Below are 2,441 nucleotides of genomic sequence, written 5' to 3' on the forward strand. Positions count from 1 at the left end.
GTTTCAAATCTGTTGTTTCAAATCTTCTGTAGTACTTGCTGTTTCAAATCAAAACAGAAACCAAATGTTGTTGCTGCTGCTGCTTAAACCTTCTTCTCYGCTGTTGACTGCAGTCTCCACACCAACAAATGAAGTAACAATGTCTGCATAAATAGCGGATATGAACTTGTAAAAATCAAGCCAACAAATTCAAACAGTTGCAAGCAAATCAAATCTCATAGAGGCTGTCAAAGTGATCAACCAAACAGGTGAATCACACAAATAAATCACATATAGATGATGTTTAAACTTGATCAGGATGCTGACAGTTAATAGTTCAAACAAATCAAAAAGACCTATGTTCTAAGATCAGACAGCAGCCTACTTTTGCTCAGCTGACACTACGAGTGTGTTATGACACTTGTGTGTTATGACATCAAACAAAATGAAAAACACCTGTGCAATTTTAGATGGCAGATACAACCTCGTATTGACTTAGGACATCTGCAAACCTTTGAAGAATATACTCAACAGTTGTTCAGGACACTACAACATTGAAAGAGCATATGAATCTTCACAATACTGGTATGTATCCTCCAAATACTGAATCTGCAAATCAGATGACGGAGTTGTCCACTGTTGCTGTTAGTGCCAAGGTTTACCAACACCAACCTACTGTTTTAGTATTAAAATCCCTTGGCTGTCACCAGCACATTCTGCTTCAAATCTGTGTAGCAGATGTAGTTTCAGTCCACAAATTGCAAACACACAGTCACAAAAGCTTCTATATGCAGAACAAATCACTCAAAAATCAACAATCAACCAATCCTAAACCTGCTCAAATCACTCAACAATCAACTAGAACAAAAACAGATCAGCTTCTATAAGTAGAACAAAAACTAGCTGCTGCCAAAAGTCTTGAACAGATTCTGCAAGAATCTTTAATCTCTATGACTTTTCTTCTGGTTCTTCCAGAATTCAAAACAACCAATCTTAAGGTCCAGCTAATGAATGAGCATATACACTTAAAATTCTCAATATAACAGCACCTCGAACTTGATCAGAGACATTAAGATTCTTAAAACGAATTTAAACAAATCTGAATCAGAAACCAAGATCCAATTGAAATGAATCTGTCAAGCAAATTGTTGGAATGAAACAACAAGCTATTTAGCCTAAAAGAACCTGTGTAGCTGCAGATGGTTAACAATCGAAATGAAACAGCTGCTTAAAATGTCCATTCAAAGAACATAGCTTCTGTTCTCAACCATTGTCCTCTGTGTTGGCTTCATCTTTAGTTAAAACCAGCAAAAATGAACATTCAAACAGTGTAATCACCACAKTGTTCTAAATCGATTGATGAGATTGAAGCTTACCTGAGCGATTTAAGAAATCCAATCAACTCAATCAACAATTTTGTTGAATCAAATTGAATCAAGGAACGATATACACACAAATTGAATCAAGAACAGTGAGTGATATAGATCAAAATCGAAGAACCTGAGCAATTTTGTAAATCGGATAAAAAAAAATTGTGTGATTTAAAATCCGGATACTTATCCGGTCAAGCTTTGATCGGTTTAGGTATAAACCGCTCAAACCAAACCTAGAAAGGAAATCGTAAACAGCAAACCTGTTGATTGAATTAGAATCCGGTCAAGATGGTTGTGCGGTTTAGCTTTAAATCGCTCAAGGCTTGTGAAAATCCGCTCAAGTAATCCGATGAAGCTGTGTGAGGTTTATACTAAGCCGATTGATGCGATGAACACAAACCGAACAATCCTTCGATTTAGGAACAAACCAGTCAAGGGTTCTGCGGTGTACCTTTTATCCGCTCAACTCTTACACCGCTCAAGAATGAATTTGATGAACAAACTCCGGTCACTGCTTATGCTTCGTACATCTTCGATTTAGGAATAAGAACAATGTGTACGGCTTAGTTGAACGGTTTAGTTTGATGGGTATCTAAACCGGATGAAACAAAGATGGGCCAAAAAAAATTGATTGGGCTTTTTGAATTGAACGATTTAACAACAAAAATAAGAAACTCAAAATAAAAACCAGATTAAAACCTATCAAAAACACAAAAATAGAAAAACTTTTAAAAAAAATGGAGCAAAAACACTGGTTTAAAGAAAGAAAATCAAGAACACAAAAAAAATATAAAAACACAAAATCCGATTAAATTTTGATTTAAAATGATCAAATCACAAAAGTTTGTRAATAACAAAGATTCACAATTCAATTTCGAGCATTTTGATCCTGTTTTTAACACAAAAAACACAGGATTTTTAAAAAAAATCGGATCAAACAAAAAGAAAAAAATAAAGAACACTAAGAACAAAAAAAATTCAGAAAATAAATTCTTCACTTATCTCTTATTTCTTCATCTGATTTCTTGCAAACCGCTTTGATACCAATTGTGCGTCCCTAAAATCACTGATCAATCTTTAATTTACTTC

This window comes from Cynara cardunculus, unplaced genomic scaffold (assembly GCF_001531365.2).
Source record: "Cynara cardunculus var. scolymus isolate 2C unplaced genomic scaffold, CcrdV1 Un_Scaffold_916, whole genome shotgun sequence".
Lineage (NCBI taxonomy): Eukaryota > Viridiplantae > Streptophyta > Magnoliopsida > Asterales > Asteraceae > Cynara > Cynara cardunculus.